Here is an 11,658-nt window from a genome sequence, read left to right as displayed (position 1 = left end):
GAGGACCCACTTTCAGTTCCTGGATGACCAAGGGAGAGTATTTGTCTCTTCTTTCTCGGTTGCGTCACGGACCTCGGCGAGTCTTGTTGAGACCCGGACGAGACTGATTCTGTGGACTGGAGCCCCCTCCTTGCTCGGACAGGTCGAGCTGCGCGGCCGGAGCGTGCCTCCTCTGCGCCTGCGGTTCCGCCTTTCCCGGCGCGGTGGCCTGGCGGTCGGCGCGCCCGGTGAGGCCGGGAGGCGCAGTTCCTTATTTTACGAGGTGTCGGGCCAGTGTCAGACGCAGCTCCGATAAGTAATACTCCAGTCTGAGGGACCAGAACGTGGTAATTAATCCCAAAGACTTAAGTGTATTTTAGTTCAGGAGAAAAAAAATCACTAATTCAATCGTCCGGAAAATTGAAGTTTGATGCATGAGTCCCCCCTGAAAGGGACGGGCTGGGGCCGCCCGTCTCCCCTCCGCCCCTGCCGGTTGCCGCGGGGACCCCCCCTTCCTCCCCACCCTTTTGAGCCAACGGGTCCAAGAAAGTTCATTCACCCAGCCCTGCTGGCACTCAGACACCAGAACCCAGGGACACCGGGGCTTTTCTCCCTACCCCCCAACAAACACCCCCTTCTTGGGACCCAGAAAACATTTGTGGTGGAAGCACGTTTGCTCCCCAAACATGCATTTAGAAGGGACACAGGGAGCCTCAAAGATGTGAGAGAAACAGTCAGATAAGAGGCCAGTGTAAGTGAGATCAAGAGATGCGAGGCCAGAGGGGAAGGGGACAGGGGACCTGAGTGGGCAAAAGTGAGGAGGGCCGACTGCTAGCGTACAATAGTGAATTCCATGGGCTTCCTAAAGGGAAAAGCTAGCTGAGCTAGGCGGTGCGATTGGGACGCAGGGGGGTAAAACGCTGTATCTCTAGAATATTGCCGTGCAGGTATCGCAGTCTGGCCTATGAGCCTGTCCCCCAGGGTGAAGCCACAGACCCAGCCTCCCAAGGAACAGGCTCTTAGTACTGAAGTGAAGGAAACCGAAGTTCCTGGGCTTTGTTCCCTGTGGGGGTGGGAGAATAAATTCTGGACGGAGGCACCTCCCATCTTCAGTTTCTCTTGGGGCCCCATCTTTACCCTCCCAGGCTCCTGGCTGCTTTTGGCAACCCATTCTTTCTCTTCCCCACAGCTGCCAGTCCTGAGAGATACTTGGTGCTGGGGTGTGTGTGTGTGTGTGTGTGTGTGTGTTGAACTGCACTGAGACCAACAACGGTGCATTTCTGAGTGTGTCATCGCAAGTGTGCAACCAGAAACTGAACATGTACAGCTGATTGACGGCAGCGGAGCGTGTGCAACTGGGGGTGACTGGGGGTGTACCTCCATGGCCTGTGTAACCAATCATCATGAACTAGTGTATGCAACTATGTGTGACTGAATTGGTGCTGAGGAGAGGAAAAGAGCGAAGCTACCCTTGCGGTGGGTAGCACCCATGGGTGAGCACCACTAGGGTGTGTACACAGCTGGTGTGAGCTGAGAGCCAAGGGAAAGCGCTGGGGTGGAACTGAAGTACACACAGCTAGAATCCCAGCTCAAAACTGCTAGGCCAGCATGGCTCACGCAGATAGATGTACAAGTACAAGATGACGGGAAAGGGGAGAAGGTACCTAGCCTGAAGTAAAACATAGCCCACAAGTGGTGAACAGCTGGGTAGATGGTGGGCTAGAGAACTTTCGAAGGGTCGTAAGTCTACTCTGAGGGCAGTGGAGGCCACTGAGGAACAGCACTGTGTGGGCTCTGCTTCTTTGAAAACAGAATGAAGAGGGACTGGTATTCTCTGCTGTCTGGAATGGCTTCCTTATCTACCTCCCCCCTTCCGTTCAACTTGATTACTAGGCTGAATCTAAGTCCCAGAAGTATATATAGCTGCACAGGGTCGGGTCCCCTCCAATTCACCGATTCCCTGTAGGGGCTCAGCTCTGCCCAAACTGGAGGAGCACACGTGACAATTGTGTCCACATATGTGTAGAGGCGGTAGGGCAGAGCTGTTGACAAGGCTCGATGTAAGTGAGCCGCACTCAGTTTGGAATCTGGTGTATGCCATGTATGCGTGGCTGTGCGTTTGTAGACATAACAGCATCTACAGGGTGTCCCAGGGAGAGCTACATGCTTCTCCTTGTTTGTAAGTTCAGCGGGTACTTCAGGAAAAGAAAGTTGGTTACAAAGAGAGCCGCTGGTGAAAATGCTGCCAATGTCCTGGTGTGCTGAGGGGAAGCACAGTACTAGGGCTATGGCCGTGGAGCAGGTGATGGGGCCAGAAGGCTTCAGTCTGGGGAAGATCTCAGTTCTCTTCTGTGTGGATGTGACCTCGGAGTGCAGGGCAGACAGGCACCTCTGGCTGAATGTCTGCTCTCTGGCCCTTCCAGCACTCAGGAGCTCTGGTTTGTGGGTCCAGGGCTCTGTGTAGTGGGAAAGAGTCAGGACTGAGAGTCCCTTCTGCCAAGCAACAGGGGCTTTTCTCGCCTCTTCCATGTCCCTGCCCAGTACAGAGGATCAGATTAGGGGCAAGAAGTAACCCTCCAATCTGTTCCAAGGTGTCCAAGGTTAAATGCCTGGGTCTTTACAGGTTATCTCTGCCTCCGAGGTCTGTGAGGGAACCTTTGCACCCAGCTTCCTGAGGTCTCTGCATGTTTATGCAGAATGGGCCAAGCAGTCCCACAGCTAAGACAGAGTACTCCCAAACAGGTATACTGTAACTCACAGCCCCAAAACAATGAAAATACATACAACACAGGCACCCAGCAATACTGACACATAGGATTCTGGACACAAAGTGTCACTGAAAAGGATGGCACATCCATCCAAATTCAGACAACCAATAGCATATGCACAAATTAAACACACAGGGTCCTTGGTGGTATTTGCCTGTAATTCCAGGACTCACTTGGAAGGCAGAGGCCGAGGAAGGATCACAAGTCTGAAGCCAGCTTGTGGTTCAATATTGAGTTTCAGGCCTACTAGAGCGACAGAGCAAGACCTTGTCTCCAAACAAACCAAACAACAAAAACAAAATGAAAAAAGGAAGAAAGTGGGGAGGAGAGGGGATAAACAGATAAGCCTTTGCAGCTAACACGCGCGTGCACGCGACACCACCACTGTTCAGCCCTTCTACACACAACACAAGCCAGGGGAGAGGCTTGGGCCATAGTTACCGGAAGCACGGAAGGCAGGCTTCCTGATAATTCTGGCAGGCACAAGAGTGGAGAGGGAGCTGCTGAGTGACTTTGGTGGAAATGTGGCCAGTGTTGTAGTGTGCATCTAGGGCTGCCTCTCACAACAGGGTGGTGGGGCAGGGAGGCTGCTGTCTTGGGGGGGGGGGTGGGAGCTTCCAGTCCTTGGTCCAGGAAAAAACCAAATCCCCAACCACCCTAGAAATGCAATCAAAGCCGCCTGCCGCCCACCCGCCCTGCACAATGACTGTGGCTGGAGTCGTTATCATTTTTGTTAACTTTTTATCGACTGTTTGCTAGATGGCGTGTCAGTAAAGTGTATGATTTGAGATGAAAAATTAGGCAGATTAACCTGAGGGGAGAGCCTGATTGATTACTAAATAGGATCAATTTGAAAGTTTTAGTCCTGGCGTTTCTGCAGAGCCTCTTAATACTTCAAACTTCAATTTTACGGGCGATTGAACTAAGCATGTTTCTGACAAAATTGATATATGTATTAATTTGCTTTAACTGGTGATTAATTACTCTCCACTGAAAGAATTATATGGAGCTGTTTGCCTGCGATTTGCATATTAATCAAATTCTAGTTGATAATTCTGCCAGTGGGGGGGTCAGGGCTGGGCACGGGGCACAGGGTGTGAAGGGGCATTTGTGTGAGTGCTGGTGTGTGTGTGTGCCGGTGTATGTGGGGGCCTCCCCACCCCCTCCTCTGCTCGCTCCCTGCTTAGCTGCCAGTTTAGTGCATTAAAACCAAAGATGCAGAACGAGTTTGCCCGGCTATTTGGCGGGAGCAGAAATTGCCTGTCCGGTTTTATGATCTGCTCAGCCTGAGCAGCCGGGTCCTTAATGTCCCCTGTCAAAGTGTCCTCGATTTAAAGGGAAAACGGCCCCCACTCTAGTGCCACACCAGCCTGACAAGGGACAAGGCAGGGAGGAACACCCCCTTAAATACCCCCCCAAAGGACCATGATTTCCAGGTGGCACCCTAGCCCTAGGGACCCTGGGAAAATAAGCAACGTCCTTGGAGCAGTAGACCTCATGGAACATTTCAGTCACAGAGGCCCCCCACATCACTCATATGTGGAAGGCCCAGCAGAGTCCCAGAAACACTGCCAGACACTGTCACTTGAACTCATGGGCAGGAGGCCACTGTCTGAGACACACACAGACACAGCCCTCCAGTCACATTCTTGCTCATTTAGACACCCGAGCTCAGGCCTGTCTGTAGACACACTCAGCCACGCACATGCACACCCCAACGCACAGAACCACACGCAGGATGGAAGCGCGCATAGACATCCAAGTCACGTCCACACAGCCTCGAAGGCACACGTGGTCACGCACATTTTCAGATTCACAGAGAGGCTGCATCCCTACATGAACTAAGGCATAGAGCACCCCACCCTGCCATGTGCTAGATTCTCACCAGATATATTTAGGACAATCACACACACACTCTTGGGCACACACAGTCCCTACGCCCCCTCCTGGTCCCTTCCCTGGTCCCGACTCTTTAAGCTAAAGGGGGCGGTGCTATCAAATCAACTTTTCCCATCTCCAGATTCAAAGGGTAGGAGTGTAATTAAAACCAGATAATTAATGAGACAATATTCCTCCAGCTACATCTTTAATGAACAAACCCCTCCAGGGCAGCCTCTTCTTCTAGGGCTCATTAAAGAGAAGAAAGTTGGGCGGCTTGCGGACTTCCCAGTGCTACGGTAATACCGAACCCGGGGTGGGTGGGTGCCGTAGGCCGTAGTAGAGTGCAGGAGCCACAGCCTCTTCCGTCCAAAGCCCTTCTATCACCCACCACTTTGTCCCTTAACGGGACTCACCCCTCACCTCCCTTCCTCCCCGACCAGCAGACCCCAACCTCTCCTGTTGCCCCCAGGGACTTCCTTTTTCAACGACCCAGGCCGGGCCTGAGCGGTCTACTCAGCCTCTCATCCTTAGGCGACACAGTACACTAGAACGTGGCAAGCAACAGAGTGTGTCTCCCCTCCGACTCCCCACCCCTGGCGCGCCTGCGCTAGTCCAGTGTTTCAGGTGCTCTGGCTGGATAAGGCCGGCTCTCTGTAAAAGGGAAATGGAGGCCCAAGACTTGGTTCCTAGCTAAGTGGCCTAGGATAGGCAATTGATACGTCGTGAGAACTGGTGGGCTGGAGAGAAACTGGTCGCACGGCCTCGTGGTGGGGGTGGGGGCGTTGCGGGTCGAGTGGTTTTCCGAACACACCCTGGGCTTTCAGAAGAACACGCACTAGCAACGGCAAATATGTGAATTGTCTCTCATGCTCGCGTGCACATAGAGATTCCCACTCGTACATGCATACACATGCCCTGCCACGATGCCGGCCTGCGGTCCAGGGAGGGACTGGGAGAGCCTAGCCTGGGACTTTTCTTCTTGGTCTGAGGTCGCTCGATCGAAACTGGTCTTCCGAGTGAGAGCCTTCTACTCCTTGGCAACGCTTGCCCGCCCCGGAGCGAACCAAAAGGCTAGAGAGACTGGAAACCTGGGAGTCAACCCGGGCGGCGGCTGCAGCTCTGGCGGCAGAGCCTGCGTTCGCCAGCGCCGGCTTTTAGGGATGAGTTATGTGGCAATGAGCGAAGTAAATCTGCATGCGCAAAAGATGCTAATTACTCTTAATAGCCTACCCAGACGCCCCGAGACTGGAAACCCAGAAACGTAAATCTGCTCCCGATAAATATTTTTAATTGTGAAATTTCCTGGAAAGAAGGCTTTGGGTGCGCGGGCCGAAGCATTCGGTTTTGGAGGGAGGCACTCAGCCCCCACTCTGGAAGCCGGGTTCGGAGTCAGGGATCCTCGCGGGGGCGTCCGGTGCGGGCCGAGCGACCTGAGTTTGGCTGGCCGACGCTGGGTAAAGTTAGTGATGTATCGCATTAATTACCAGTGTGAGCTGCAAATGGTTCGAGGCCCAGGGAAAATTAATGGGAATCCAAATTCTAATTATGTAGCTGTTGTTAAAGAGTTTAACTAGATAGTCACGGAAAAAAATTGGATTATACATAGAAATATGCAGCCAGCGCGCAGGCTCCAGGGAGCAGTCTGGGGGACTCAAAACCAGGCAGCCCTACACTGCCCTCGAGGACACTCCTCCTCTTTCGGGAAGAAAGCGATCCACCCCCGCCCCAGCGTATAAATAAAGATCTCTGATGATCCTAGGGCAGTGATCTCAGGCTAGGACAGGAGGCTGAAGGTCTCAGAGGTGCGTGCTTGGTTGCAGAGTTGGTGTGGAGGTTCGGGCCTCCTAAGTCCCTTGTTCTGGGTAAGCGTTTGTGCCCATTTTCTAGCCGGTAGATTAGCCCAGTACCCTGTATGCCTTTCCTCCTCCTCCTCCTCCTCCTCCTCCTCCTCCTCCTCCTTCTCCTCCTCCTCCTCCTCCTCCTCCTCCTCCTCCCCCTCCCCCTCCCCCTCCTCCTCCTCCTCCTTCTCTTCCTCCTCCTCTTCCTCCTCCTCCTTCTCCTCCTCCTCTCTTCTTCTTCCTCCTCTTTTCTTCTTTTTCTTCCTCCTCTTCTTCCTCCTCCTCTTCTTTTTCAAGACAGGGTTTCTCTGTGTAGCCCTGGCTGTCCTAGGACTTACTATGTAGATCAGGCTGGCCTTGAACTCAGAGACCCATCCACTTCTGCCTCCCAAGTGCAGGGTTTAAAGGCGTTTGCTACCATTTCCTTCATTATTTTTTTCTTAAAGACTATGTCACCCTGACTGTCCTTAAACTCACAGAGCTATGCCTGCCTCCACTATACCAGGGCTGGGCTCTGTGCCACCTCACTGGGCATACCCTGTACTTCTGATAGCCGCATAATTACATCTGGATGCCATGGGTTTTTATTTTTTCCACTGTCAGTTTAAGGAAATAGCCACCAAGCAGAAGCCCAATTACACTCGAAGCCTCGTCATTCACTTTATTAAGGACCCTGGATATGTTTCCATTTTCGCAGGAAATGAGGTCTGATCAAGCAGCACTAATATCTCCGGCCTCAAGGGAGGAGGTGGGGACTTTCCAAGGTGGGCTCCATTCCTCCGGAGGCCTTGGAGGAAGCCAGTGCCAAGCTGCAAGGTGAGTGGGACATCCCGGGGAGACAGACACCCTACCACTCACTTCATCCACCTTGGACTCTGCTTCCAGGGCCACCTTCTGGGCAGAGGCTGGGTCCCAAGATCTTGGAGCTGGTACCTGTGGTCAGCAGGTTTGAGGATGGATCCTCAGTCCCAGGAGACCCAGACTTTGACAGATTCCCTTTCCAGGAACCTGACAGCTCTTGAGTTCAGGGGATTGCTGCTAAGGTCCCCAGAGCAGGGCACGGGCCACCAGGGAAGCACCTTGCCAGCGTCCCAGGCCACTTAAGTCTATTTTTTCTCTTCATGAGAATTCACCCTGTAACTGCCACTGTGTTTCTGGAGGAGAAGCGGTAGGTTCCAGTCTCCCTAAGGAGATGGTCACTTAAACCTGTGAGGTCAGCAGCTTTTAGAATGGACCCGAATTTCTTAGATGGATCATGAGGTTAACACTTGCCCCGATGACCGCGAGGCTATGTTGTTTCTGGCTGTCTTTCCGCCCCTAGTCCAACTAAAAAAATTACAAAGTGAGAAGGAGTAGGAAGGGATGGGGAACGTTTTTGGGTCAAGCCTCAGAAGACGGGGAAAGCCTGAATGAAGGAAGTTAGAAGGCAGGGTCGCTCTAATTACAGGTTGCCTGGAATCCAGGGTCCTCTCTGGAAGAGCAAAGATTGGCCAGCTCCGGCAGATGCCCTGGGAGGGCCCAGAAGACATTTAGGGTCCATTTCTTCATTCTGGGAGCAGTTCTAAGTTTGGAATAGATTCTTTCCTGGGATTGGCAATGCTAGGATGTCCAAAGAAAGTGCAAAGAAGGGGTCCCAGTGACTGCTGGGTGAGTCCCACCTTTTTTCACTTTCCCTTAGAAGCAGGGGCGGGGCGGAAGAGCCTCGCTGCAGGGGCTGTCACAGACCAAATCTGCAGAAAGCAGATGGGTATATGCATTGCGCCCCCTTCAAATTCAGACAGAGATCCGAAGAATTCTTTCGACAGGGCCTTGGGATGGAATTCATAAATTCCAAGAGGCAGGTGGTTTGATGACAGACCAAGGATCCAGTCCTAGGCGAAGTCTGGGCCTCTCATCTCCAGTCTTGTATGTCTTGAGCCCCCTTTCACCTCGGCGGTGAAAGTCTCTGCTGAACGGACGAAGGCTGCTTACTGGTCCTCCATGTAGCCAGGCGGTCCTTCTGTTTCGGAAGGCAGTGTCCTCGGACCCTGGCTCCTGTCCCTCTAGGGTTTCGAAGTCGCTCCAGCCCGCCCCTTTAAAAACCCGCGCTTCGCCATGACGCGGGCTTTGAGTGCCACCTAGCGGCATTTGTGGAGACACTCAGCGGCAAGCACCCTTCACCCTCTCTTTTCCGGTACCTCTGGAACCTGCGAGCCCACGTAGTCGCGGCTCCAAGATCAAAATAAAAGCTCTTATTTGAGCAACTGTCGCTGCCTCCTCCTAGCACTTTAAGAGGCACTGAAGCAAGGAACAACTAGATCTTTCTGCGGGCCTTCCTTTGGAACCCGCAGGTGTGGGGAACTCACTTTCAGTACTGAATATTAGTTGGAGTCAGGGGTCCACCCGAACAACAAAACCCTAAACAACAACAAAGGCAAGGTCCTTCTTGGACACTGGGAAAAGACAACTCGCTCCTGCAGTTGAGCGCCCAAAGGGAAAGTTCTTTGTTTATAACGTTCCCTTCTCTTACTGGTTCCTTCTTCAGTCAGGCCCGGCTCCGGTAACAAAGACCCTAAATCCCTAAATCCGGATCCTGGCGCCCGCCTCTGCCTTGGAAAGATTAGGCAAGAGCTCTCTCTGCTGGTCATAATTTGGCACTGCTTGGGCCACCGCGCTACAAGACTGTGAATGTCCAGATCTGCGGTCTTAGACACACCTCTAATTTTACGAAAGAGGACCCTTTTCCAAACAGAAAGAAAGGCTTCACGGACTTCATGAGTTTGCGCAGGAAATCAAAGGCTCGGAGTTCGGCGCCAACCCGTCATTCACCATATCTCTTTTCATCTTCTACTGCTGTCCCTACTATGCCCAACTAACAAGTGTGCCAGCACGGTTGGAAAGGTTAGCAATTTCTTCCCATACGACATATTGTACACCGTGAACAGACACAATTTTATTGTCAAGTATGTATGTATGATGTATGTATGTATTGTGTATGTATTATGTATGTACGTATTCAGTAACCTATACACCACACCCCACACATACTGGCCCAGAGGGCCACTATCCATTAACACTTCCCCAGTGTCCCTGCACAGCTACCCTCTCCAAGGTTCCACCCTTGAGATTTGGCCCCACTGCATTGCAGGGTACTCTCCAGGCCTGTGCATTAGGAGATACAAGGGCTCCAGGGTGGGCAGGATGCCTGGGGCAGGTAAAGAATGAAGTAGTCCGTTAAGGTCACTGTGGGTCTTTGTCCTTCTGGGCCTGTCCTTATTGAAGAGAGATGGAAGACAGTATGTGCATGCGTGTGACAGGAGGGGCACTGGGCTTCCAAGTTTCTCTGTGACCTAAGATCTTGTGACAACCGTCCATGAGGATTGATGCTCCATGCCTGTGAATAGGTCCAGAGCTCTGGACCAGTTCACTTTGGTCCCGCTCACTGTGTTCAGAGCCAAGTTCTAGAAGGTGATGACCAGAATATCAAATTGTAGTGGGCATCTTGTGTTCTTCTCAGCCAGCAGAAATAAGTCCTGAGCCTCAGGCCTTAGGCAAAGAAAACGATGAAAGGATTCTCCATCTTCCCTCCACGGTTTCCTCCTCCCTCTTAGGACCTTCCATGCATTTCTATGGTTTCATTGGTGTGGACCTGGTGTCTTTGGAGTCAGTGCACACCTTGCCCCCCACACACCATGGAGACGCAGGAGACAGGACACACCTTGCCCCCCCCCCCACCATGGGGGCACAGTAGACAGCACACACCTTGTCCCCCCACCATGGAAGCATAGGAGACAGCACACACCTTCAGCCCCTCCCCTATGGGGGAGCAGAAGATAAGACACACCCTGTCACCTCCACCACCATGGATGAGCAGCAGACAGAAGCAGACAGCAGCACACAGGCCCATTCGAATGCTAATCTGAGCTACAGAAACTTTGGACTCCAGGACCCAACTCCAGAGCCACAGAAAGAAATCGCTGGGAATAACACCGAGAAATGCCCTGATGTGGTTGGAGACAGGTTCCTTCCTTACCCATTTTCCAATTCTATTTTGTTTGGTTTTGCTTTTAGGCGGGGTCTATGTAGTCCTGGCTGGCCTGGGACTCCAGATCCCTTTGCTTCTATTTCCTGAAGGCTGGAATTATGGGCACGTATAACCCCTGGCTCCTTTTCCAGTGTTTTTTCCACTCATGAGTCAAGGTCTGTCAGTGTAGCCCTGGCTGGCTGGGGATTCTACACAGACCAGGCTGGCCTTGAACTCACAAAGGTCCACTTACCTCTGCCTTAAAGACATGGGTCACCACTCATGGTGACCAATTTTTCTTTTCTTTTCTTTCTTTCTTTGTTTACTTTTTTTTTCAAGATAGGGTTTCTCTGTGCAACAGCCCTAGCTGTCCTGGAAATATCTCTTTAGTAAACCAGGCTGGCCTCGAACTCACAGAGATCTTCCTGCCTCTGCCTCTCTAGCTCTAGAATTAAAAACATGGGTCACCACATATGGCCTCTTTCCCAATTTTTAAAAACTATTTTTACAAAACATTGGATTTATTGCTCTTTGGGAGGAGTTTGATATGTCGCTTTCTCACAGCTGAGCCATCGATCCTGTAGCTTGGTCAGCACTAGCTGGTTCGCTTTCCCGGTGCACGGAGGAGTCAGCTCTTTCTCCACAGTCGGAAAAAAACTTTTTGAGAAGTTTGCAAGTTCCTTCCAGATATCTACCAAAGCTCTGGTCTTTCTGCACTCTCTCAGCACTCAGGTTTATCTTGTTAGGACTAGTCGTAACTAGTTTCACCTTGTTTTTAGCCTGGAAGGTTTTCTATTTGGCTGTGTGAAATACCACCCTGGACCTCTGCTTTTTAGTTCATTCTTGGCCATTTTCTTGGGAAGCTCACTCACTGTTCCGTGTTCCTACAAATTCCTGCTTTTCTAGCTCTTATGCACACCAGTGAACCTTCCCGCCCCCCGTCACTGTGGCTTACACCCCACTCTGCCACTCGGGTTAAGTCTGTAACTCTCTAGTTTTTCTCTCCAAGCCTCAGATCCGTTTCTTGGTCTTGATTAGAAACAGGATCTTGCTGCGTAGCCCAGGCTGGCCTCCGAGCCACAGTCTCTGCTTCAGTTTCCCTAGTGCTGGATTTCAGTCTGGTGTCATAGTGCCCAGCCTGAGTCTCAGTTCCTCACCCGTGAGAGAAGGACAATAATTAAAATCACAG

General features: G+C 51.9%; 1 pseudogene; it reads right to left on the bottom strand.

The window, feature by feature from the left end:
• Positions 1-11,027: 11,027 nt before the first annotated feature.
• On the bottom strand, positions 11,028-11,320 carry LOC119806992 (annotated as a pseudogene).
• Positions 11,321-11,658: the final 338 nt, after the last annotated feature.

Source organism: Arvicola amphibius, chromosome 1 (genome assembly GCF_903992535.2).
Source record: "Arvicola amphibius chromosome 1, mArvAmp1.2, whole genome shotgun sequence".
NCBI classification, from domain to species: domain Eukaryota; kingdom Metazoa; phylum Chordata; class Mammalia; order Rodentia; family Cricetidae; genus Arvicola; species Arvicola amphibius.
This window is presented reverse-complemented; position numbering and strand designations above follow the sequence as displayed.